The 27,405-nt window shown below is 39.8% G+C and overlaps 3 long non-coding RNA genes across 4 annotated transcripts; all 3 read right to left on the bottom strand.

Annotated features, from left to right (window-relative positions):
- Positions 1-1,141: 1,141 nt before the first annotated feature.
- LOC132906377 (uncharacterized) lies at positions 1,142-2,194 on the bottom strand. The gene is made up of 2 exons (XR_009657973.1): positions 1,945-2,194; positions 1,142-1,601 (listed from the first exon to the last, which is right to left on the bottom strand). It is a non-coding gene; the product is annotated as an uncharacterized LOC132906377 (long non-coding RNA).
- Positions 2,195-4,459: 2,265 nt separating this feature from the next.
- On the bottom strand, positions 4,460-8,016 carry LOC132906373 (uncharacterized). Of its 2 annotated transcripts, XR_009657970.1 has the most exons (4): positions 7,502-8,016; positions 7,019-7,432; positions 6,411-6,734; positions 4,460-5,277 (listed from the first exon to the last, which is right to left on the bottom strand). It is a non-coding gene; the product is annotated as an uncharacterized LOC132906373 (long non-coding RNA). The 2 variants fall into 2 exon arrangements; XR_009657969.1 differs by lacking the exon at positions 4,460-5,277 and having other exon boundaries at positions 5,453-6,734.
- Positions 8,017-11,693: 3,677 nt separating this feature from the next.
- Positions 11,694-12,661, bottom strand: LOC132906374 (uncharacterized). Its single transcript, XR_009657971.1, has 2 exons — positions 12,203-12,661; positions 11,694-12,125 (listed from the first exon to the last, which is right to left on the bottom strand). It is a non-coding gene; the product is annotated as an uncharacterized LOC132906374 (long non-coding RNA).
- Positions 12,662-27,405: the final 14,744 nt, after the last annotated feature.

The following is a 27,405-nucleotide window of genomic DNA, read 5'->3' as shown; positions in this document are numbered from 1 at the left end:
CGGTGCAGTTTTGGATGTAAGGAGAACGATCAAATAAGTCAGGGGAACACGGATATGATAAAGAAGAGCGGAAATGTCCTTAAAAAAGCAAGCAAAAGAATAAACGTGTTATTTAAAGTTGAGAAGGTAATACGTAAAAGAACATGGTATCTTGCATCCGTAAAAAGTCTTTTTACATAGTAGTAATTTTAAGCAGGGGAAACGCGATCGTCATGTAGAGGAAAACATGTATTTATTTAACTGTGTAAAAACTATACAACGCCGCAGCTGTGTTGTCGTTTTTGCGTTACGATTCCTTAAAATGTCCATTGGGTCTTCTTGCCTTGCTTCAAGATTTTATCGTCGCTTTCCAGAAGTTAGCTGTCGAATTATAATACGTAATGCACCAAGTTTTCACAGGCTTAAATTTTATGTATTCGCTTCTCCGTGTTTTCTGTTAGTACGACGAATGTGATATACAAGTGATTTATATCGTTCCGTAGTATTCCCGCTTTCTTCTACACGAAGCCAAATGATGCGTTAGCTTGAACCTATGAGTGAACTTTTTCCCACAAATTTGACAGCTTTGTCTTGGCTCGACTCCGCATTCGAGCCTTTGGTGCCTTCGGAGCGAAGTTTCCAGCTGATAACCCTTTCCACACCTGGTGCACTTGTGAATCACCGGTCGCCTCTTATATCGTAGATTTTCGATGTTCTTCACCGTCAGCCTTGGTACTGGAAAATAGAGAAAAGACGAAACGGCTGTCAGTAAGAGGAGAACGCGTTTCATTCGATATTTATACGCGAGAAAAAGAAAGAGGATCGTTACACGCCCTACGAGCGTAGTTATGTATATGTTAGGTTCACCGTTTAGTACGTGAATTCTAATATCGAAGAATGGAAACAAAGGCGAACGGCAGCAGTGACAAGGAGGGGCACAGCGCAAGAACGAAAAAAAAAATTTGAATAATTTACTTACGAGAAACCGCGTTTTCTGGCGCAAGCCAAAATATTTTGTGCGTATACACGTGCAGCGTATATCTGACATTTTGCCGAATTTTCCTCTCAGGAAGAGAAGAGAGGTAACACATTCGATTTCTTTCGGTTAATTGTATAATACTTACGAGACACGGGGAAAACGCGCGAGGATTTCGTTTACGAATTTTCTTTTCCTTGCTTCCCTAGTTTCCTTCGATTACCTTACGAATTTAATGAGAAGCAATCTGTTATATACACACAAACTACTCGTGGAACTTCATTTACAGCGCTTAACATTTATTTTATGAGATAAAATTGTTAAGATTCGATAATAAGTAAATTTCGTAATAACACACGATCATATTATATAAGAAGCGTGTGTTATGGTCGTTACTTCTCCGATTTGTTTGATTCGTATTAATCGTCAGTGACTAGCTAGATTCAAGCTTGTTTCGTAAGTCATATATTAAGATAATGTATGAGTCTGGCGTGCGATTGCCAACGATGTTTGTGCTTGAACTTCCGGCCGCAAATAGGACATTCAAAGGTAGGATCCTTGCCGCACTCAACTCGCAGGTGCTTCTTCAACGAGTCTCGCCACAGGTATCGGTTGCCGCACTGGAAGCACCACCACAATTTCTTCGCTGCAAAGAAAAATTCAGAAATTACTTCAACGGCCGTACATAGAAATCTTTCTGGCAGAAACACGCCACGTTTCGCATAAAACAATTAAAAGCTATCGGTAACACAAACTGATGGCTTTCATGTAATCTGTGATCCGTCGGTGAAGAAATTTCGGTGGCCGAATAAGTGAAAAATGCGATTGCCTGTGACAATGAGCGTTTCATTAACAGACAAGGAACAAAATTACAAAAAGATACGAAACTTTTCGGATATGTTCCTCTCTTTGATTCGTTTTAACACAATATGCGAAAAAAGGAGTCGCACTTATAGGTATTATGCGGATTTATTATCGTCCATAATTACTGCTGCTGCACTATCTTCCGAAAAAACCGAAGAGTCGGTTAATCGTTGAGAATCGTTCGTTATAAATTAATATGATGCATGGATTTCGCGTGAGATTGCCATCGATGTTTATGCTTGAACTTCCTGCCACAAATTGGACACTTGAAAGTAGGTTCTTTGCCACATTCCACTCGAATATGATTCTTCAAGGAACCACGCCATTGATAACGTTTGCCACATTGAAAGCAGATCCACCCCACCTGAGAGTGAGCTGCAAAAGAAGAAGCGTAAAGCGGATTGGTTAGCCTTCGGTTTTTAAACTTTTGTCAGGTGGTAAATAAGTTCTCGGATTTTACTATTTTGCCCGTTACTTCATCGTTAGTACTATCGAGTAGCGATAAAGAAACGATTACACCTTAGACAATACAATATTAACACGTTGCTCTTGTTCCGTGCTCAAAATTATTCGTCGGATCGTTCGATCGAGCAATTTAATGCAAAACGCTTCCTAATCGCTTATCAAACGATAATTTTGTGCAGAAATTAGACGTTTCATCGTTAAATTTTTAACGAGCCTTTATTCATTTTCTAACAAGTTCGCTTACAATCTGCTGGAAGCCCTCAATTTCCTAAACTTTGTATGGTAATAGTAAGATCTTCCGATTAATTTGTACAAAATTGATATTCTGAAATATTCCGATAAAAAATATGGAATAGGTGATCAAATATTGAAAATAGATGAAATAGGTCAGCATCAACGTGCATAACACATCGTTTATAAAAAAATACGCGATGATACGTGAGAATTGGACTTCATTTCCAACGTATTATCGAAATCCTTGACTATGTAAATTCGAGGTAAGATGCGACTGCAATCTGTGCTTGTACTTGAATCTCCTTCCGCAAAGGACGCAGTTGAATTTCGGTTCCTTTCCGCAAAGGCGGAGATGCGTATACATGGAAGATTTTCTCGAGTAGATCTTGCCACACACTCTGCACGGATATACAGATTCCCGAGCGGCCAGCTCACCTGAAACACAAATGATGAGTCGTGCATGGATGTAGAAGGCAAAGCGTTTCGCGTTTACCAACCAGATCGGACAATCCACCCCATTACATTGATTGGCAGCGACGCGTACCTGATTCCATAAGATTACTTAAATTAACCGCAAGTATCGTCGATTCGTTTATTTCGCGGGAAAACACTCGAAATTCAAGCGCTTGCGTTATATTTGCGTAAAGCGGAAAGGAACATTGACCGATAACAAATTTTGGGGTAAATTTATGGGATAGAGTCGGAAGAAACTTTAGTATAGTGATCAGGCGACTGTTGCAAAAATTTACATCAACATCTATTCTTAACGAAATATTTTGTCTCTGTTTATTGCTCAACTTCCCGTTTCTTTACGTTTTACGTATTACGTATCTAGTTTTGGAACCAGCAACATATCGCATAGTTTTCGTTAGCATAGTATACGTATAGCAATGCTACATCCAGAAAATCTAGCAAAATACGAAATTTTTCGGATGCTGTTAAAATATCACTTTTTATTTGTTTCTTTTTTTCTCTCAAAGTCTTTAGTCGCCAGTCTCATTTTCTTCGCGTCCAAATTATCAAAATGTAAAATACGTTCGGTACTGAATACGTTGGACAAATCAAATATACGATATTCGATTTTAAAACGTAGCTCGCAGCACAGGCAGATCGACGTAATTGTGGATAGACTTGTGATGCTTCGCGAGATGGTGTTTGTGTTTAAATTTTCTTCCGCAGACTTTGCAAGAGAATCGTGGCTCGATACCGCATTCCATACGCTTGTGTAAATTCAACGATTCTTTCCATTTATACGTTTTTCCACAGTTGTTACACAGATAGCTCGAACGAAACACGAAAATCGGTAAACCTGAAATCACAAAAACATACATTTTTATTAGAACTAAGAATCGACCGCTGTTTGTTCGATGAACACACTTATACACTTTCCATATTTTATGAAAAACTACCCTGTTAACAGCACGCTGAATGCACGTTGAATGAACAATATCTTTTATTATTACATCAAAGGAGCATTTACACAGATTTCTATATGTATACCGTATACACATATAGTACGACAGAGTATACCGCTGAAAAATTATCGCGCGACAGATAATGCCGATATCTACTTCGTGATAATTGCGAATGCGATATAGAACCGATCGACAAGGTTCTATTACTTGAAGATTTTATATCGTTTCTTTGCTTTTTCATCGGATCACGTCAGTATGGAAATGAAAGGAAAAGAAAGAAAAGAAAAAAAGGAAGAAACGCGTCGATTTTATTGGCATCTTTTCAACCAAGCGAGATCCGGTTGATTACGATGATGACGTCTCTTTAAATGTTCTTTCAGATGGTGCTTATGCTTGAATCTTCTGTTGCAAAAGATGCAGCGAAACTGCGGCTCTTTTCCACATTCCAGTCGACGATGTGTATTGAACGAATCCTTCCACCTGTATGACCTGCCGCATTTGACACAGACGTGCTTCTTGAGTAATCCTAAAAATTAACACACCGAATTTGTACTACCATTTCGATCAGTTCTTCGAACGACATGCTTAACTATTTACAGGGAACAACTAGATACTTGATATTCTAAAGTGTATTCGCAGATCTTTCTCGATTCCGGGATGATGCTCGAAACGGTATACAGAGTTGTACGCTAGATCTTACTATACCTGCGAAACTAACGAGACATTTGCCTTTCTCTTTTCTTACAGAGAATTCCTTTTAACCGATTCTTCCCTTTACATTTTAATAGATCGAAACGATATTCGTTATGACTAATTCGCTACTAATTCGTATTACGCGTTTCTTCAAGTTATTTATTGCGACCAAATTTTACATAACGTACATAAATACAATTTCATGTATAAAACATACATATTTAAACGATGGAAACACGGAGCGGAGTACAAGTTTTCTCTAAAAGTGTTACCGCCAGTACGACGCATGATACGTGTTATCATAGTACGAAAAGTTAAACGAGCGTATCTAACGGAACAGCTATGTTTTAACATTTTAACAGACGCATTTTCATCTCGAAATTTAACGATGCTATTGAGCGGCACCGTTACTCGAACCGGGGTAAATATTTTTCCCGTTCGAAATATTCCAATGATGAACGTTGATTAAATGTTTCTTTAACATCCATTTGTGGCGAATTTTCGTCCCGCAAACGGGGCAAGAGTGTTGCGGGTCCTTCCCGCATTCTTCTCTTTCGTGTCTAACCAACGATTGCATCCATCTGTACTCCTTGCCGCAATTCGAACAGAAGTGTCTCCCAAGTCTCTTGTAATAGTCTGAACCGCAGTAAGCTGAAAGAACAATGCAGTTTCTGTAATTATGTAGGTTCAGGTATACGCCTATTCGAATAGCTTCTTAGCGTTTTCCTATTACGCTTATCCTTACGCTCCTTTGAACGTAAAATGAAAGAAAAGCATCGCCCTAATGTGAAAATGTATCGAGCGCAATAATTCAAAACACTGAAACTTTCGATGAAAACGCTTTATTAAAATTGCGAGCTGTTTTCAATTAATCGGTCCATCACCAGTTTTGCGTTAAAATAGTTGCTTGCTAAAAGCTCAAATATTATTCAGATGTAATCATTAGCAATCAGATTCCGCGTTGCTCCATTCTTGAAACGTTCGGTCCGTGTTAATTCCAGTTGAGGCTTGGTTTTCTGTCTCGGTGTAAGTAGTTCTTGTTTCATTTGGCAGTCGCTGCGTAGTCTTTTCAATCGATTACTCGTACTACAACGTTTTCACGCTATTGTAACAATCGAAACCCTATTATACGTTTCATTTATTTTAAATCGCATATTCTCAGAGTAATCGTTCGAGTCTTATTAAACGGTGATAGACGGTATTGTGTTCTCTAAACAGATGAATCTGTAACGCGTGGACCACTATACGCAATAGAAATATTTATTTACACTGTAAACGTATGAAAATACGTAAACTGACGTTAAGAAAGATACAGGTATAAACACGATGATTCGCTCTCTCGGTCCTATCTTAATAAATTAGGAGATTCGTTATTAATTTTGAATAATAAACACTTGAAGGATTCGAGTTGGAATCACATTCTTATACAATTCTTTACAACGTCAGAGATTCTATAAACGCGATCTCGAATGAATTCCGCGATTCACAAATTTAAGAACCGAAATTCGGAATTCGGAATTTAGAATTCAGAATTCAGAATTTATAGTCAACCGAAGTAATATCATGGAAAAGTGTTCTTTTTGTGTTTATCAGTGAGATGCATCGATGATTTGAAATCAACGGTGTCAGTCTTATAAACGTGCAAATCGGTATCTCCAGTATCGAGATACGCTAACGCAGACGATGAAACGCATTCTAATATCGTACTCTTCTTGTCAAGTTCGGAATGTTTAAAAAAACTATCGGGAAAAGGCGATATAAAAATGTTTTCTTTTCTTTTTTACCGAAAGGGAGAACATTACCGTCCGAAATGTTCCGATCGGTTTGCAAAGGGACGCAGGAGCTTGAGATTCTCGACGTTCATGGTTTCGGAAAGGTTTCCCAATTCTAATCATCTCACTCTGCTTTGTGAACGTTATTTTCGTGACGTAACAAGTAATCTCTGCGTTTGAATTTTCTGCCGCAGAGGGTACACTTGTGCCTAGGTAACTTTCCGCAGCCTTCTCGAAGATGTCTGGTCAAGGAGTCCGTCCACGTGTAACGTTTCCCACACTTGTAACAGGTAAACGGAGTGTCGTAGTTGACACGATTGTGGTCCCTCTTCGAGTCTGAAACAGATCAGAAAGAGAACGAGAGATTAACGAGATTAACAGAGTTTCGTTGGCCGTTCAGTATCCTTTATCTCGCGCGCGAGTCGTCTATTTTATTTCACGTTGAAAGTCGTGTCTCGTTGCAAGAAGCAACGGTATTCCAACGATACGTTCGCCACGAAAAAGGTCATGCTTATCATTCGTTGGCAATCTTCGAGGCGCATTAAGGACCGCGTTAAGAAGCAAACCTGAAGGAGGGATGAAGAAGGAAGCGAACAAAGAAAAATATTGTATGTACGTACACTCTTCTTTATTGCTCTTCCAGCTCGTGTTACGTATAGATACTACCTGAAAAATAACTGAATAATTTCGGTAAATGACGCAACATTTGTGCGTGTATTAATAACATTAACAACGTTCAAAGGTTATCGACGTTAACGAAAAAAAAAAAAATTAATCGTAGAACGGTTCTTTCGATATCCGATTCGCTTCCTGAAGGATTTTTATCACGGAATTTTCTACCATACACCGAGTACGTTTATTTCGCTTCCACGCTGTACTCGCAGTTTTTACACTTTTTACTCTTCGATGCTTGCCGCATTTTTCTCCTATGTGTCGATGATACGAAGTCTTCCGAGAATAGGTTCTACCGCATACGCTGAATCGGTAGAGAGTGTTGTTCGCCATACCGGCATGCCCTACAGCCGCCACCCAGCCTGAAATCGTAGTTTCAGCCGTTAGATACGTCAACATTTCCCTCGTATTACCATCTACCACCTTACTACCTTCAAACTCTCCTGTATCTCCACTTGGCTTCGAATATATGTGTACATATATCTACGCTTTTAATCTTTCCCTTATTGACCGCGATTTTGATCGTTTTAACACGTTGTTAAACTAAAACAGCGGAAAGATGGTACCTTGCCGTGTGTTCCGTCGTTTCATCGACTCGAGAAGCAAAGTGAATGTAATCGAAATTGAAGCAACAAGCAGTTACCGGCAAATAAACGGCGATCGTTAAAGTTAAAAGCGATTAACAGTAGTTGGCGATGCATGGAAAATTGTTTTTATTCTGCGGTGCGTGAAGAGTTAAAATAGTCTCGGTTAAACGTCGAATACAGAAAATACTGTGCGAGGTCAGCATACACTGTACACATACATAGAGAGTTACTTTCTTTCGTTATCAGCGAAAACGTGGGAAACGACAAGTAAATATATAACTTGGCGCTACATTCGGATTATAAGGTATCGTCACTCGATTATACTTGAGCTCGGAGAATTCGAAAACGATCGGGTCACATGATGCATCCATGGACTGTCCAGATGTGTCGCTGAAAATTCGAACGTTGCTTAAACGCTTTTGGACAATAACGGCACAAGTATTGCGGCATTTTGCCACACTCCTCTCGCAAGTGACGATTCAGCGTGCTTTTGTTCGTGTAGGACCTGTTGCACTTGAAACAGGGGTACGGCTTCTGGAAATCGTCCCGAGCAATGTTTCCCGGAAATCTCGCCTGACCTGAAATCAAAATCCAGAGCTGATCAATCAGATATAGAGAGCGTTTCTCGCGATTTAAAAAGAGCTGTAACATCTTCGGTGGTAGTTTAATGGATCTCAAATACGTTCCGATCACGAGCCCGTAACCATAGGAAATCTGATGGAAATATCTCAAAATCGGTTGCATTCTCTAATGCCGCAAAGAAATTGAAAACAAAGAAACTGAAATACCTCTAAATCTCTTTCTTCTTTTGTCATCTTTTTTTTCGTGGAAACAGATACGAGAAAGTAAATGATAATAAACGCGATTGCTCTAGAACCACTTGGCAATAAAAAGAAAAAGTCAGTAATTCGCACGACTGTCGATCTTCCGTGAAGATTCTTCCTCTTCCTTTTGTCTTCCATTGGTCTTCCAGTCGGTAGAAACACTCAAGTAGTTCGAACGCAAAAATATCTGAACGGCTACGGACGAATTCGAAAGATCTGAGACATGGTTTACCCTTGCAACTACAGTTTTATTTTCGCGTACTTCGATAATCATAATAAAATTATAATAAACTACAATAACACTTTGAGAAACTAGTTTATATATAACCAAGGCCTCAGCAGATATCGTTTCCACGATTTTTTTTTTTTCGTATATTGTACACCAATTATTCAACGTATCACAGAACATTTTTCGTAGAATAAAATTTTTTAAATCAATCGAACTTTCTTCAGGGCCGGTCGACAACGTCGCGCATCGTACGGCTGTTGTTCCGTATTTTCCAGGAAATCGAATATTTTTCATCTCTTCTTCTACTTCCGTCGCAAAAATAGTATTATTAAAACAAAAGGAAGTGCCGCGGGTATAAAAAAATATTTTAAACAAAAACGAAAATCTTGCATGTGTCAGGCTTAATCTGTTTCTGCTATTTAACTATGTGTCGATCGTTGATAGAAAGGTAGCGTAACGAATTACATAAAGAAACAAGTAAATGTTGCGTGAAACTATACATGTAAGAAAGAAGAAAGATAGTGCGAACATCGTGTGAAATTCGATTCTCTTCAGAAGTTCGGAGAGACCGACGACGAGGAAGGATGGGTAAGTTTGGTCGACGATGATCTTCATTGGTGCATTGACTTCTACGATCCTAGCAGGAAAATACGGCCGTGAATCGTCGAATTGTGTCGTTGAAAGTTAGCTTTTTGCTTGAATCCTTTCTCGCAGATACTGCAGATGTACTGAGGCGGCTTACCGCACTCGTCGTGGAGATGACGTTTTAGGCTGCTTTTGTTCTTATACAATCTACCGCACTTGTGGCAAGAAAACGGTTTCGGCAAGAAATCTTGACCCCGCAGTGACGGATACCTGTTCCTTGAGCAACTACCTGTAATTTAGAGGTCAAAAGAGCTTCGATTATTCGAACTAATCTCGTTTGAGCTAAATTAAAAGCGCGTTCCTTCAAAATTCTCTTTCGTTCTTTTCATCTCACTTTTCGCTAAATCAACGACGCGCGTCTCGATATATATGTATACATAGAAACGAGTTTACGTGTGCGTTTTCGAATATTAAATACGTTTCGAATATTAAAAATGTGCCAGTGCGCCCCAACTGAACTAACGAAACTGAAATGTGAAGGTTGATCTTGATCTTTGATAGTTGCGTATCTTCGGATGATGATCGGATGTGAAATGAGTTATCAGCTATGTGTGCTTGTTCCATTATTTCGCAAGCTTTATTATCCAGAGCGTTAAACAGACTCGCGAATAAAACAAAAATTTATTAATTCTTGAAATTAAACGGAAGAGGTGGAATTCCATCTTCCTCGTTCCCGAAGAACAAAAATATACGTTTCATTTGACTTTGTACGACTTCCATTCGAAGTCTTCCTCTTGTAGATATAACAGATACACAATTTTCCTGCACTCATCACGTATGTGACGGTGCAACGTCGTGGCATCTTCTCAAGTGCAAGACCTTCCGCAGAAGTAGCCAACGTGGTTTTCTTTTTGAAGATTACGCTTTTTCAGCCATTGTCAGTCTCTTCTTCGCTTTGCGTTCTGTAATAGAAAAAGAAAAAAAGTAAAGTTGTTCCATAACACGATCAATCGTTTTCCACCGCCATAGATCTGACTGATCCGATAAAAATTGTAACAGTGGGATAACTACAGATAATAGAAATCTGCTTCCAAAGTTGATGCAGAAACTATCAAGAAAATGTCTTCTTCAGAAGAGTACATACTCTTGTCGCGATAACGTCGATCCATTATGTCGCAACGGGTATCGTTCTGTTTGCAGGAAACTCGAAACGATTACAATAATTCTTGAAGAAAGAATGGCAATCTTATCTGAGATTTTTTACGACGGAGCTTTGCAGCGAAAATTATCCTATCGTTTCTAGAATCGATTAAATAAAGAACAAATAAAGAATTTCGAAAGGTCGAAATTCAACGAAACATTTACGAAATTATTTCTACGAATTTGTTCAAACGACAATCTTTTCCTGGGCTATATTGTAGATTGTTGTAGAAAAAATTCGAATTGCGATCATAAAATTAAAGACTGTCTTATCCCTGTGAAAATCTCAGACAAATATGCAACACGAGCAAACTCGAGTCAACGTTGTTGCCGAAAACATTTTTATTCCATTATCGTGAAATCTATTTTGCGATACGCCGACGAGTTCCATATTTATTCGATTAAACGAGAGCGATTAAATGACAAATTTTGCTCGAGTTCTATTTCGTGTTCGTACCGTGCAGGAGAACAACATATGATCCGTGCGTACGGCCCAACCTGAAAAAAAAATTGGTAGAAATTAGAAGCATTGTTATGCGACTGTCCGCCAGATTATCCTTTCTAATTTTATCGAGTCTTTGTAAAGATGCATAGACCGTTGCAGCGAGTCATGTTGAAACGTGGTAAAATTTTATTTCACAATATTACAGGCCTTTCCACAAGTAAGGACATTGAACTCGTCTATTGGAAGACTAACATAGCGGCTCCGTTCAAAGGAGTCACTTGGTGAATGGAAGTCAAATGTTTAATCAAATGATGTTTGTGCATGAATCGGTATCCGCAAACTTCACAAGTAAACTGTGGCAATTTCCCGCATTCCACGCGCCTGTGTTTAAACAGAGACTCCTTCCACTTGTACGATTTGCCACAAGCCTCGCAGAAAAATCTCGTTTCGTTACATTGGTTTGTGATTTCTGTTCCTTGACGCGGTCCCGATCGTTGGCGTCGATGACTTTGTCGTTGCCACATAGATTCTGCAAAACCATGCAAACGGTAATAGAAGCGTTAATCGAATTAAAATATAATTCAGTCACGGAAATGATTGCGAGCATGGATCTGACAAATGAAAGTATCTCTAAAGAATGTTATACATATAGATTATTTGTGCGAAACGCTGTCTTTTCTGATTTTTCAATGTCACCCCAAGGATCGGTGCCGACCACTTCAAATGAATCGAACGCAAAAGTGCCGCGGAAAATTCCGTGGAGAATGTCTGATTTATTTCGTGAAATAAATAAACGAGGATGCTTTTCGCTGAATAAATTACAAAAATAACAGATCCTAGATTTTCCTACTGACGAGACCGAGATTAAGTAGGATCGACGCGATATCCTAGTAACAGGGGATTAACAATTCGAAAAGTCTGAGTTTCTTAAATCTTTGCGGCGGCAGCTTCTCAAGTGCTGCGTCACGTGATGTCTGTATTTAAACATTTTCCTGCACTGCGGACACGGTACGTTCGGCATTTTTCCACACTCGTACCGCAGATGTCGATCGAGCGAACTCTTTTGATTGTACACCTTGCCGCAAGTACATACGTGCTTCTTCGCGTTTATGGAAATCGAGGGCAGCTCTGGAAAGTTGTCGAACGCAAGCCTCGTACCTTTTACGTGAAACAAGCCCATGTCATCTGAAATCAGAAATATCGCCTTCCGTTAATCGCTTTCGTATCTCGTACGTATTTACGGTTCAACGCTTGTTTCTCACGAGCTCGGTCGAAACACACTGTGTCTTCTTTCTTCTTTTTCAAGACCTTGGATATACATATATACATACACGCGGATGTCGCATCTCCTGCCTTCATTCGCATTACCTTTTAACAATTCTTCGATAAATTAATCGTAATTGAACGGATAGAAAACATTCGTATCATAGTCTTGTATATTTATTAAAACTACAGAGAAATAATGACGAGTTGCACAGTTATAAAAAATATACTAAATATTTTTATAGTCAATAGTTTTTCATGTGAAATAAGAAATAGATAACGACGTCCTCCTTATTGCGTGCAATTTGGTGTCTTGACGTGACGTAACCACAAATGAAGTTTATTACTTCTAAAGGTGCACTTTTCACACCGATATTCCTCTCCACATTCGCTACGTTGATGACACATCATCGAGAACTGGTACTTGAAACGCCTCCCGCAATCACAGATTAGACGACCTGAAAAAAAAAAAGCGGAACCGTGTCACTAGAGGGAGATAAATAGATTTGGAAATTGGGCGGTTGGACGACGCGATTTTATCGCCAACGAAACAGCGTATCTGTATTGTTTTTCATTTATATTTCCACTTTCATTTCCGTTTCCATCCCCATTTTCATTTAGTCGCTAGCTTGAACAAAAAATGAAAAACGTTAATTGGTTTGAGCGGTCACAAAGAGATAAGACAGCGAGATGATTAGTTTCCCAACGGTTACGTAGACGGAAACAGTACGACAACATACGAGAGTCTAATTGTAAGAGACAAATCGTTGCTGAATAATTAAATTCTTTATTGTTCGTCGAGTATCCTCGCTAACACAATGGTTATCAGTGATACACTCACAATGGTAATTATATTTTTAAATTCGCAAAAAATCATAAATCATAAAGAATATATCGTATATATGTAACATTTGTATACGCAACATATGATCTTTATTGAAGTCGCCTGAGCGTCGTCATATTATTACGTGTGTATACTTTACACATGTTACGTGGATGAATAATGTTTTCTCCTCCTACTTGTCGCTATCATCCTCAGCAATTCTGAAAGCTCTCCACAAACAGAGAAAAATGTATCGAACGCTTACGTGCTAATTATTATCGTCATCGATCTTCTTAAAAGCAAGAGGTATTCTTTCATTCGGGCTTCGCGTTTAAGCTTTCTATTATCCGTTTCTCGCTGTTCCTCGTTTGTCTCTCGCTTGTCTCTCGGAAAAATCATTGATATTTATTTTACATATTATAACATACGCGCATTACACGTATAACCATAACTTTTTATTTAGACTTTAAACGTATCCTTCTACATGGGTATTGGTTGCGTGTATTCGCGTGTACAGACATGCTCCATATTCTGTATGTATATCTGATAGTTTGCACACGCGCACGTTAATCACGTTATCATACATATAAAGTATGTAGTTTGAAAATAATTTGATAGGCATTTCGCGTACAATCACCCGCCGGCATAAACGGCAACTCGAATATCGCGTAAATAGCCTCGTTTATATTGGCACAAATGTTGTAACGTCAACAAGGGAAAGGGATGTTTATCAAATTTATCCGATGAGAACAATTATCGTTTATCTATCTGCTCGACGAATATATTCGATGAAACCTCTTCCCTCGCACCGTATTATTCATTTCTTTTGACTCTTCTTTGTACGCCACTTCATCTTTCAAAGAAAAAATCAGAAACGATACCTGATTTATACTATTTGCACTATAAATTGCTTCGCATTTAAACGCGCCGCGTTTCTAAATCTATGTTTTACCATGTTAAACGCTTGTAATAAACGTATACCTCTCACTTCCTACGATGTTTATAATCAGTCTTTGCGCTTCTATTACGCTTTTATTCGTATTTATATGCGTGCAAAGATTCCAATGCAAACGGAAGATAGCAAATCATAGTTTTCTAAATCACGTTAGTCATAGACCTCGCTTTAGTCCACCTAATGATACAGGTTTTCCTACATTTCGCTCTGATCAATCTTGGAAGACGCGCGTTCTATTTCCCTCGAGTCGCTGATAAAGTCGTCAACGAGACGTCAACGCGAATTTCTTGTCCGAAACTTCTTCTCATTTGTGTATCATCGAACAACGTTAGCTGTCACTGGGAACGAAGGAATGAAACGCCTAACGATCGGACTCATTAAAGCAATCTTATACTTTGGCTTAAGTATATAAAACGAAAATAGCACGAGTTTCTGCGAATTCGCAAAGACTAGGACTCGGATTCTATGATTCTTTCTCTTCGAATAGAAAAATGGATATGAAACACGACATCGATAACAATAACGTTCGTATTTTGAGGCACATGAAGTTGGACTCGAACGCGACACGCGGGAGCCTTTTTAAAAAATTACTTTGAATTCTTTGTCGCAAAGAAGCTCGTACGAAGAAACGGAAGAGGCTGAGCTCGGTACGAATGTACTTCGAAGCGTTCAAGATGGTTGAGAACAAGAACGAGAACAAGAACGAGAACAAGAACGAGAACAAGAACGAGAACGAGCGCGTAGAAGCTGAGAGGTTCGCACAGGTTGTCTCGGAAATCTCGTCGAGTTTTCTCATCGAACGATCGAATAGAAGGAAAGTTCGTGAAACGACATCCATAAATCAGTTTCGTATCGGACAAAAGATGGATAAATCGAGCGAAGGAATAGCGGAGAAACATGATCGACGACGACTACGTAAAAGAGAGATCCAGAAATAGATCGTCGTCGATGATTTATATCTAGCTTCTATGTTAGCTGTAATCGAACAATTTGTCAAATTCAAGATAGACGTTTCCTAATAGATAGGATCAGGCAAAAAGCTGGAGAATCTCATCGCGCTACTTCGAACAGGGCAAAGCGCAGAGCAGGAACAAGATACGACGGGTAGAGAAGAGGAAATAGAGAAAGTGAAAAGTTTGGCAAAAGTTTATGCCAATAGGTACATACAACAAGATAAATACGAGATTCAACGTCTCTATAGAACATTATCCATACGCTTCTTCACTGAGTCGCGGTTGACCGGTAAACGAATCGTCATCGAATTTCGATTTGACTAGAATCTTACTTGAAATAATTCTTTGTCGAATCTTTGGTCCTTGATCGAGAATTCTCGTCAACGTAAGGTAATAAAAAAAAAAAAAAAAAAGAAAAGAAAGAAAAAACACGGTTAAATTTATTCAGAAAATAACCTTCTCGTTAAGATATACCAGCCATTTGAAATCGACGATAGATCAGCTGTGTGAAAACTGTCGGACGATCACGAACCGTTCCTTTCATGCATTGATCGTGCATCTACGTAATCTTTAACATTATCACAGAGAGCAATGAAAAGTCGAACTCGATGGATCCGTTATTCCGGCCAAGTCGCATGGAAAGACACGTTTCTTTTTCCATCGTACTACGTACGACTTACGTCCTCACCATAAAGTTACTATTCAATATGTATAATATATGTATATGTATATGTATATATGTATAATATATTATATATATAATAATATTTTTTTGATTTAAATAGATTCTCTATCTTGGATATTATTCTACGTTAGGTAACGGCCTACTTAGGCCCGATTTTAAACTAGATGATACTAACTCAAACAAAAGGAATCAACGCAAGTTATCGAACGAATTGACCAGATTCGTTCGATCGCTTCGTTGATTCTCAAACTACTTACAATCTCCGATTCAATCGACAAAAATAATATAACTTCGATCTTATGCGACAACAACGAACGTTGTAAAGCTTGCTCTACATCGCCCTTTTGTCGCGTTAAACGAGTAAAAGGGCAACGACGCTATGCGAAGTCACGCTTTCCATTTCACATTGAATCGTCGGTAGTATGGAAGAATAATCGTTCTTCCCTTAAGGCTTAAGGGCACGATTATTTCGTCTCTGTCCCCTCATCGTCAAGTTCGGTGAGCCTACATACACCGTTTGTTTTTGACTAGAATTTCCGAACGTTACTTCAACTAGACTAAGCTAAAGAACTAGAATACTACAATACTAGCGGGATATTACTAACGTCGGAGACATTTCGTTGCATCGAGAATTTCAATCCTTCCGACTAATTGCAAGAATCGAGGTGTAACTCGGGAAATCGGTAACGACCGATGAACTCTGTTTCCAACTATGATCATCGAACAAACCCTATCCGTGTATTTCGATTCGACCAATGGACGACGGAATCCTTGTCGCGAAATATTCACTTCTATATCCGCGATAGCTCGTGTAAAAACTCTTGCTTCCCTTATAATTAGTACAAAAATAATTGGGCGATTTAGCAATTTATCGAAGGCTCGAAAAGATTCCGGAAAAGCTTCTTTTTCTCTCGATACTCGTTCAAACTTAATCTCCAACGTCTGACAAAACCACGAATCACGCGTTTCTTTCCAAATTTTTCTGACACTCTTCTCGAGCCTTCCAAAATATTCAACAATGTTCTTTACTGCTTTTTTTCTGTTTTTCTCTTTTTTTTTCTTTTTTTCATCATTTTATACATCGTTAAACGGGATCCAACAACGACTTCATGCCACGGTAAAGACGGATCGTTAATTTCTCTATTTAAAACCGTCTTCTCGCTCTAATATGCTCTACCCGATCTACCGAGTACGAAGCAAAAACAAAAGAAATTCTTCCGAGTTGTATGACGGAAATGTATTGTCATTATTGTGTATTACGGCTCTTTTCGATTGCGTGAATAAGGAACACATGCTTATTACCATTCGGATAATACACCAAAGACAACAGCAGTGCATCGAAATAGAACGTAGTAGTAAAACTACGTCGATGCAAGGCAACGATAAAGAAAAGATTAGAAACGGTAGGACACGATACGAGTATCGTACGTATAGAAAGAAAGCATAGACGACTAATTGTTGAAACCGTTCTAAACGCGTATTTTCCGAAGGATATCTAAAAATAGAGAAAAAAAAAAAACACGACAAGATTATGGCCGGTGAAGAGAGAAAGAACAGAGCGGTGAAAAATAAAAATACCAAAGATCTAAGATGACAGATAGCCCGAAGATTTTTCGAATTCGAGGTTCCCTCGAGAACCGAAACTCCTCGTTCGCCCTCGCGGATTAGCTTTAGGATTATTAGATCCGGAGGTTGTAAGAATTTTCCTTCAGGCCCTCTGATTAACGGCTGTGCCGGTAGATTGGGAGGCCACGTGGCGGTGGTTGATATGCGCCTTCAAATTCCTCTCATACTTGGAACTAAACGCGCAATGGGGGCAATTAAAGGAAGGCGCCATGCCACATTCGTAGAGTAAGTGCCTCTTGAGTATGTAAGCATTTTTGTAGCTCTTGCCACAACGTGAACAATTATGTCGACGATCGATCCCAGACACGGAGACTGTACCGATCGGCCGGTTGTTGTTTCTCCCAGGATGACGAGAGGGGCAATGAAGCCTTGCGCGTCGTTGAGGCGTCAACGGGGCCGGTACCTCGTTTGCGGAGGATCGCGAAACGCGCCTCGTCCCCTCAGAACTCCAACCAAGACTCGCGAAGAAACCTGAAATCAATCGAAACAAACGTTTCGAACGGTCGATTAGTGGCTGCCCTATCGTATAGACTGTCGTCGGTATGTTCGTTGCACGATTGCTGTTTACAACGGCGAGGGCCATGCGATAAAAAGAAAAACATTCAAGTTTTCAAGCTTAGCAACAACGAGCATGTCAAGGGGAACAGGATCAACGAGGGGGAATGATTACGTTCTCGTAGATATTCTTCTTGCACGGGCTACTCTCTATATACGCATCCTGGTCTTCGATGATACGATACGCTTCCAGGGCAAATTGCGCAGTGTTTCCCGGCAAAGGGAAAGACGAACAGGACTGTCAGCCGTCTCCGATGAAACTATTCTTCTTTCGTACCTCGAGCATTTCTCTTGTGTTTACTCCGCATTCGCTCCATCCTTTTTGCCCATCCTTGTCCGTGCTTCCGTTCATGTACCGCACATGTTTCGTATACTGTTCGTCTATGTTTCCATGTGACCTCTGGTATTCGCTCCAATCCAACTACTGTCCTGAAACACTCAAGCAACGTATCGATTAATAAACACGTGTATGTATATACGGGTTCGTTGGTTTTCGCTGATGTTGACGCCTTCGATAAACAAGCGACAAGTTGCAGCTTGTCCTTGGAATAATCGTAGTTTCTCGTGTGATTTCTTTGTCGGTGCTTCCTTCTTCTCGGAAGATCGTCTCCTAGGTGGATGGAACAACCGGCCCGGTCACCTGTGGAAAACGAAAGCAATCAGTATGCGGAAATTACGCGTTTCTCACCATGTTCTGCTCTTCCTGAGTACGTCGAACAGCACATCACCACGATATCGAAATCGTTGTCGCCAAACCAACCCACGAACACGTACGTCATACGTCGTGGTAGCGACGAAATGAGCGAAACATGGAACTCGAAGCATTTGCCTTTCTAGACTTTATTTTGCTCTAAATCGAATACAAGGCTCTCTACAAATTGACAAAAAAAAAGGAGGGAAACAAGCATTTTGGAATGTTCGACAAATCGAAACGATACGTGTACAAAAAAGAACAAAATGAAAAAAGCACAGTGGTGTAGAAAATAGGAAATGAACGATCGGCCAGTGAATGGAGTCACGCGATTCGACACAGGCGACGACATAGAGATACGTATCATATACGTATACATCGTTGGAATCTTGTGGCAAATGGAAGGGCAACGAAGAAGAGTCACGATTTTCCGATCCACCGACCGATTGTTCTATAAATTTCACAAGCAAGCGATTTTTTTCGCATAGTAAAACGAAGCGGGTAAACGGCGATGCGTTACCGGCTTCCGCTTTGTCGTGGCTACGTTGCGACGTCCGTTTCCGCTTTTCATGACCGATTTCAATCTCGGTGCAGCGCACGTTCGATTGTTCGTATGCCGTACACACCGTAGGTGTACGTGCGTTTACATGCATGCGGATTTGTCGCGAGAGAACAAGCAAAAAAATTATCTAGAAAGAATATTCGTTATCATCATAGCGTAATCGTTAATAATTATTGCTCTCTAAATAATATTAATATAAAATGGAGACAAAAATGTGTAATAATAAATCATCGTTCGTTGGCAAATACATGGCGACAAAGAAATTACGATTACAAATATGTTTTGCGTTCGAGGCGCTGAGCGGAAGTTATAGTTGCGTTATTTATTTTTACGTGCTCTCTGTTCTTTCTCTTGCATACACGCGCATACATACACTCGTACGTGAATTTGCTCTCTCGCTCTCATTTTCTCCCTGTGCTATGTCTCTCTGATATTAACGGTTGCTTTCGCTCGCACACTCATTTTCTCTCTCTCTTTCTCTCTCTCATTCTCTCTCTCTCTCTCTCTCTCTGTCACTAACCATACAGTCCGGTAGCGGTGCTTGTACTAATTATAAGAATATCGTAGTTGATGTCGAGCACGAGATTCCCTTGGTGCGGCGCAATGAATTTCATTCGCGGCACTGTATAATACTTTAGCCATAGTTTGGAGAATTGTTTCGATTCGATGCACGTTCATGTTAAAGAGAAACGGTACAGAATCAAGGGATGTCTCGATCTCGATATTTTCCACGCGGCCTCGCTCCACGTGCGGTAAATTCGCTATTATTTATTACAAATAATTGTACTGTGTAATTAAACGCGAACGAACGAAAGAAATGTAAAGGAACGCGAGTACAGCCGTTACTAAAACGCTATACTCGTTACTAAAACAAAAACAAATATATAGTGATAAAAAGGAAAAACAAAAGAACAAGGAGAACGTATAAGAATAAATAGAAACCGAAGTAAAATAAAGACATGGGAATCACATTGCGGTTGTTAGGAATCGAGGAAAAAAGGAACAAATGTGTAACGCGTAAAGGATGGTAGTCACTATGTATGTATATGGATCGACAACGAAGATGAGTACGTCTTAGCGGATACATTGGCAGTATAAAGGCGAGTGATCGAGATTAAATTCTGTTTCCTTCGGCGTAAATAAATAATTTCTAAAAAAATATCACTGGTCTCAAAAGGGTCGGCGAGTGTCACTCGTAAATGGTACATTAACTCGCTGTAGTTTTCGACAGATTCGTCCGTCTAACCGTATTTGCGTTGCGTTTCGCAAAATGGAAGTGAATGCTTCCCTATTATCCCAACCACATTTAATCACATCTTTAAATATATCTTTTTTAGAGATACTATCTTTTCTAAAGATACTATCTTTTTTTAAAACAGCAAATTAGGGGATGAATCCATCGAAATTACGCGTCAACTGGTTTCTCTGTGCGTGACACCCGGCCGATAATACCGTAGAAATTCGTTCACAGCTGGATGCGCCCAGCGCCTCTTGATTTCTTTTCTTTTTTTTTTCCTCCTTCTTCTATCCTAAAATCTAAGTGTTACATGAAGGCACTTAACACAAGGCTCTCTCGGTTCAAAAGCTATACACACTTCCCTCGGTATTATCATGTCTCGTGACGCTTTTCGTTCGCTTCGCTCTCGTTACGCCATTTCTGCTTTCATTATCGCTCCTTCCATTCTTTCTTTTCCTTTCCTGTTCTTTTCATTTACACAGTCCTCGAACGTACGTTGCGCAAACATACCAAGAAAACGTATCGATTGATTCCGCTAAATCGATTAGCGCGCAATCACTCACATCATTTTTATTCTCACATTTTTCTTTTTTTTTTTTCTTTCTCATCAATAATCACAAGACCGTGGTCCGCCAAGAAATAATCGTGGCGATTTTCGGAGAAACTTGACAAACGTAACGTGTCTTTTGAAAGATAGGTGTAACGCGAACGAGTGCATCGCAGTACCTGACTGCTGCTCATAAATTTTCGCTTATGTCATAACTTCGCTTATAGGTGACTGGTAGCAGGACGTTATCAATACGACCCTGGTATAAGGATAATCGATAATATCCTTTTTTCATTCTCTACACTAAACACTTCGTTTCATCTCCTCTTACTTCGCGTTCGCGTTCCACCTCGCTATCTATAATGTAACACATTCACACGTGTAACTATCTTTCGAGTGGAGAGCCGAATTAAATATTTCGATTAGACTCGAAGAACACTGGGTAATTAACGATAAAAGTACGAGTCGATGCGTTGGGAATAAATTTTTTAAACATAAGATAAATATAAAATTTTCTTTTAGACAAAGAGCTCGCGAAACGAATATGCGAACGATTTTCTGTTATACAGAACACGCAGTCTCGTAATTCGTTTCGTTCGTCTCTTTTTATACCCGTGTTCTGAGTTGACGCAAGTTTTTGACGTTGCCTGTCCATAAGTATCTTTTATATAATTTTCTTCTCTATCTTCTTAAGATCTAAACGCGTTTCATTTTTGGACGCGATGCGCCAAATAAATGTTTCAACTGTTTCTCGCGGGTTCACAGGCCTTCCCTTTTTACCGAACTTTGTCTGAAATTTTTCATTTCAGAAAATTAACAATTACTTTCTCTCCTCTTTCCTACAATGCACGTCTGTACGACAGAACGCCATAAGTTTGTGTCGCTAATACATTTCGTCTCTTTCTCTCTTCTCTCTTTCTCTCTCTCTCTCTCTCCCTCTCTTTCTCTCTCTCTCTCTCTTTCTTTCACTGGCATTGTTTCATGTCCGTGCACACCTTCGCATTCGTACGCATCACGCGTAACAAGAGCAACCGATTCGTCGGAGCTAGTACGGCTGAAGAATGTTCACGAATTTAGACAAATATTTCGCCCAAATGGAAACGAAGAATAAAGTTTTCGATGGGGCGTCGCCAGATTGAAAAGGCAATATTTTGGCTCTTATTTTCTCTTCTATAAATTTTCTCTCTAACCACTAAATTTCTCTTTAAAAAGCGAATGCTTAGTAATCGAATCTTATCTCTCAAAGTCTGTTGTTCGAGATATAATAATAGAAATACAATAAGTTATACAAAAAATAAAGCACTATACTTTCTAAATTTCTGAATTATATGGTTGGTCGCGCGCTCTTCCTAAATTGCCCTATCCCATAAAGCTAATTGTATAAATCCTTTCGATCTATGTTTGCCGAAACCGTTCTTCTTCTTACGATTAGTTTATTTTCTCGCAATAAGTCCCGCGAAAAAAGAAAAGTTTCTGCCCTCGAAACATCATATGAATGCCAATTACTCCTAATATATAATAAAAAATATATAACGTAAATATTTCCTTGGCTTTTATTTGTCTTATCTTTTTATTCACCTTGCTATCTTTAATAATATAAACGTCGAATTAAGCAATTTCTTAACAGAATTCCTATCGGCAAACAAAATCTTGGAAAATTTTGTAACATCGATCGTACGGAATTTCCGTGAAATTTTCGATAATAAATGTGATCCATCGCGATCTAAATATATATAATTAAAACTCTGTGGAAGAAGCGAACGACAATTACCAATGGTAATTCGAACCATTAGAAACATTCTCTTGCCTTAAATATATTTTAATGCCGAACTATAACATAAAAATATCAAAATATCTTTTTCTTTTTAGCTGGACGTTAATAAATCCCATTCATTCGATACCATATAAAAATACTTCCGATTTTAACAGTTACTAATAAATGGAGCCCATATGTTTTAAACGGACGTATCCCGTCCAAGTACGGTTTTCTAATTTTCTACGCCTTTCGAAACTTTAACGATTTCAAACTCTCTGGTGGTAAAAGGACCAAATAAAAATTGTTAAAAATTATCAACGTCGCGTTTCATTTCACCGTCCCTTGTATAAATACTATCTCGATATCTCAAATGTCGAAAATCATCGACTTTTACAATAGCATCATATTTTTCAATTGCTTTTGGTTAGAGTGTTCCCAATCCCAAACCGACACCCAAAATAAAGAAAATTCAAGGTATTCCACCTTTGCTTACCTGCGTAATGAAAACTTAATTATAAAAAACAAAAAAGAAAAAATAAGTAAACAATTATAATAAACCCAATTATAATGCGTAAGACACGAGTTAGATAGACCTGATTAAAAGCAGTAATAATTAGCACGAAGGATAACTTGTAAAGAAGCTAATCATTTACTACGACGACTCCCTTGTGTATCCATATGATGTATTCGTGTATATGTGCGTGTATCTCTCTTTCTCTCTTTCTTCCCTGTGTAACGATGCGTATGTAAGTGTATGTGTATGTATTGTTTACGTACATGAGCACACACAATGCTTCTGTCTATTTATTTCAAAAATTTTATCCCCTCTTTTCTATCTACCCTTCCTTTCCCACTTTTTAATCGCGATATCTTTATATTACTATATATACGTTTTTTTAGCTTTTTTTTTTAAATGCTTTGAAACTGACGGCGATCCCGAATTACATGGTTCTCGCGACATTCATTGTTCTTAGGATTGCAAACGTTTGACTTTTGCCCTCTCCATCGTCTTTTCCCGTATTACTTTGCTTTTTCGTCAATCACGATCAACGCATGCAACAGTTGAGCAAAACGATTCCAGGAAATTTCAGCCGTGGAAAATGCCATGCTAATAAATCATTTAATATTTGCATTTCTTTCTTGACAATCGCTTGAAAGGCACATGTAAATGAACGGATTTACGTATGCTGTTATCCCAATCATCTCGCTGCCGTTTTTCAGCTTGATCGATCGATTAACTTACGGAAAGTGTTAAGCAAGAGCTTTCGATACGCGCGTTTCACCATCCAGCGAAACTCGAGAAAAGTCGAGTGAAAAACGTTTCGAGAGAGAAGAAAAAACAAATGAAACAGGAGGAAGTTCAGGTACACAGAATCGATAAGAACACACGATAGAGATAATCGAACACAAGATTCTACGTTTTAGAATCTAGAAAGATTACTAGCGTGGTCATGTTCAAGTTGACATTCGAAACGAGCGAATAAATCGATTATCCGCAAATTTTGTCACAAATATGATATCACGATGAGTACGAATAAGTACCGAAAAAAAAGGTAGAAAACATGACGTATACTTGCATATAGACGAATTCGTTTTTAGGTTTTGCAGGCGAAATGGTGAAAAACGGCGCGTATCATCCGCTCAATATTTTTTTCTATGCCCGTTGCTCTTATTCTTCGCGTCAAACGGTCTCTAGCGTTTATTTCTTTTCATTTCTCTTTTTTTCTTCTTCTTTATCGCGATCGTTAGTACCACTTTTATCCAGATCGAAAATCCTCCACGCGATCTCTACCCTTTCACGCAGACGCACACTCACTCTTTCACTCTTTATTTCCATTCGTCTTGCTCACAGTTTACCAGCTCTCTACGAGAAACTTCGCTCTATTATTTGTTAGTATTCGTCCGGCTTGGCCGACCACAGATTCTCGCACGGAGAACGCTAAGGCGTCTCTTCGGTTTTTTTCCTTCTGCTTAGATACAAAAAAAAGAAAGTAGTCATTAAATTCTACGATCTACCTAATAGTACTTCTTACATGTCTAATAATCTAGTAATCTCCGTCAATGACGGCGGTCGCGTCGGTTGGCTCGTCGGCATCGAAATTGCCGACCTCTACGATTTCTACCATTTCTCCCGACTACATATATTCCCGCGAACGTTTGATACCAGCTCCGCTCTCGTTCGTTTCGACCGCCGTCACGCATCAAGGCCTCGCGAGGCAGTAATATTATCGATTAATAATTATTCAGTAACTATGCATCAAGTCGATCCATAAACGTATCTATCGTCTTCTCTTACCGTCTTTTCGTCGTCGTCGCTCCTACTACTTCTACCCAAGCCTACTCTTGTTTCTAATCCTCTTTTCGGGTTTTTCTTCGCGACGAAGCGCTCATCTGCTCCCGTTCCTCGAACGTAAGCTCTCTTTCTCTCTCTCTCTCTTTCTCTCACATACACACATACACACATACACACACACGCACACACTTTTGAAACAATAGCTGTTTGTTCGCTTAGCATACAGTACACGCATTGACGAACGAGTTGTCGATCGGTCAAATAGAATATAGATTGGCGAAGAGAAATGCTATGACTGGTACGATATCGGAAGAAAAAAAACGGGTCGAAAATAAGAAATGGCTTAGTTATTGCACTCGTACGGAGGAGAGTCGATCCTGGCCTGCTACGTATCGCTTGATTCGAAAGCGTATAAGGGATTGGAGCGAACGTCTCTCCGTTTGTGTTTAAACCGCGATCGCTGTTGTCGAGACTCGGGACTATTTTCGACGAGGTATCCGTGCGGCTGTTCTGCATCGAACGGACCTCACGGTACGAGGATCGATTCGTGACACGGGGATGCTGTGCGCGAAAGACCAATCGAAAACTCGTTCGAGGAAACCGCGAAGCGAATACGCTCAACGAGAAAAAAATAGAATTAAATCTACCGCTTCGTTCGCGTCAGACGTTGCGCTTACTTACACTGTATGTAATATGAGTTACGAGTATAGTATAGTATAGTAATATAATAAAGTATAGCATAGTATAGTTTAGTTTAGTTTAGCTTGTCTCATAAATATTGTCTACAGTATGGAAAGTCGGGCAGCCGTGGCGCGCGTATTTGGCGTAGGAATACGGGACTCGATGCCAGGTAATCGCCGAGAGCACGGGCACGTTTTCTGGTCCGCCCCACCGTTACCGTGTGTGTTTGTGTGTATGTGTGTGTGGGCCGAGGATAGTCGAACAAACCAACTGCTCGAGGAACATTTGCGACGGTACACTTGTCACGATCAAGCGTTACCCGGGACCGATAACGATGCGATGCGAAAAGATACGACCGATCGATGAAGAACGATCGGGAACGTTACTTACGGTTATTCGTCAAGTGGAAGAACGTTGTAGAAAAGGTCGGACGATGGGGGGATAGAAGGTGAACGACGGTTGCGTCGCGACGGGCCCGCGCTCGGCAAACGCGATGCGTCGTTTCATCGAACCGGTTAACGTGCTTCTAGGTTTGTCGGCAGTGCATAACAAAATATCGTACGAAGAAACGCGAATGATCTTAACCTCGAGAATCACTTAATTAAAAAGCAATAATATTATACGCGTTATATAATATAAATATATGTATATACTTAAATGCATCGTATAGGAATCTACTAGGTTCGTGTATCTGGCAGTCTGATGATCACAATGCTATAGGAATACCCCGCTGAACTTAAAATATATGTAACCTTGTGTGTACGTGTATCTGTATATAAGTATACAGGCACGCGGGACGCGCGCTAACGTCTGTTTATGTATGTGTGTGTCCATGTGCGTATTAGGTACGCGTACATGATTGTACGCATATACGCTTTTAAAGTCCCGTGTATGGAAGGAAGCATTAGTGAGAAGCAAAAGACGCGCGATTCGATCGTATAGAAAAGACCGAATCGGTGCTTAATACTGTACCCTCTGTAGTTTACCGCTTTAGAGCGGTAGCGAGGGATGTAATAAAATGGCTGCCTTCGTCGAAAAGGCCGAAAAGATAAACGCGAGTCGGAATGACAGATCCGTGTCTCCTCGCATCGTAGCGGACAGGTTCTGCTTTGAAGGTTTATTATCGTGTAAGTGTTTTCGATTCGAGTTCGCTGATGCGACGCTCAATACGTATGTCGGATCGTGTAAACTTAGCGCTTAAAAAAGTTTGGTGTATGTGGCGTGTGTCGAATCTAACTTTGACACGAAGCACGAGAACCAGATCGAAGAACGATCCCGCGATACGATGAAGCAATTATTCAGTGAAATTTGGAAAATGCTTTCCCTCGCGATTTTGGTGTCCCTGGTGAGCCACGCGCGCACGGCTTAGCTCGTTTAAAAATATGGAACCAGTGTGACCAGAATGGTTGCTATTGGAAGAGCTCCGGTTTACCGGGCGGTCCTAATCCGACTCGGGGCGGGCTGTTCTCTACCGGGACGATTCTGCTTAATGATTTTCATTCGACTCGGACCTCCTCTATGCTTGCTCCAAGTCGTTTTGGCTAGCTCCTTTAGGATTCGCCCAACACGTTGTACCAACGTATTTAGCGTGTGTCGGGCGATCGATCGTTCGAGAACTCGATCGCTGATCGTGTCGATCGTGTTTTAGAAAAACGCGTCGATCGTGCTTTGAAAAAAGCGCGTCGATCGTGTTTTAAAAAAACGCGTGTCGATTCCAGATGGAGGAATACCGCGACGCGATCTCGACAAACATTTCTTGTCGATTGGAGAAACGTATGTAACTATATATGTCTGTCTGTCTGTCTGTCTGTCTGTCTGTCTGTCTGTCTGTATGTATG

This window comes from Bombus pascuorum, chromosome 4, assembly GCF_905332965.1.
Source record: "Bombus pascuorum chromosome 4, iyBomPasc1.1, whole genome shotgun sequence".
In the NCBI taxonomy this organism is placed as follows: Eukaryota; Metazoa; Arthropoda; class Insecta; order Hymenoptera; family Apidae; genus Bombus; species Bombus pascuorum.
Note: the sequence above shows the minus strand (reverse complement) of the source record. Positions and strands in the feature narration are given on the sequence as shown.